Genomic DNA, 835 nt, shown 5'->3' with positions numbered 1-835 from the left:
TCCCTTTATGTTACAAAAGGGAGAGAAAAAAATAAAACTAATGAACTAAGCATCAGAACAAAATTTGTGAAAGATTAGCAAAATGATTTCAAGTTATGTATAAGGAAAAAAATATTAAATGTGAGGGCAAAATTAAATGGAACACAAAGCAAAATATATGGAGGATTTACAAGATCCAAAGTGAATTAGTTGTTGATTAGCTTTGGAAAGACTAATAATATTGACAGACCTGTAATAAAACTTATCAAGAATTTAAAAATGGAAGACCATGAACATAAGTCATTTGCTACAGATATGTAGTTAATGAATACTTAATAACATAATAACATTAACAATTTTAGGCTGTTAAATTTGAAAATGTAGATGAAATGGACATACTCCATATATGGAAATGATATGTCATTGATTACGTTTTTGACTATTTTCAATAAATGGTGTTGGATAAAGTATGTATATACAATTCCATGTGTACCTACCATCTATCTAACAATTCATGTATGTGTATATATATATATATACTCAATATGTACACATACTTCTGTATAGCATGTTTATATACATAGATACTCACATATGCATATACATACATAGATAAAAGAAAAATTGAATCATGACTTTTACAGTATACCAAACACAAAAACACAATTCCAGATAAATCGTTAATCTAAATTTGAAAGGTTAAAAAACAAACAAATAAGTAAGTAAGTAAATAAATAAATAAATAAAACTTTTAAACAAAACATAGGAAAATATCTTTATGATTTGGGGGTAAGAAAGGTGTACTTAAATAGGACCCAAAAGTTTTAATCATAGAGCAAAATATTAATGCATTCAA

The sequence above is a fragment of the Balaenoptera physalus genome, assembly GCF_965194825.1.
Source record: "Balaenoptera physalus genome assembly, chromosome: 19".
Lineage (NCBI taxonomy): Eukaryota > Metazoa > Chordata > Mammalia > Artiodactyla > Balaenopteridae > Balaenoptera > Balaenoptera physalus.
The sequence above is the reverse complement of the archived record's forward strand: the minus strand, read 5'-3'. Positions refer to the sequence as shown.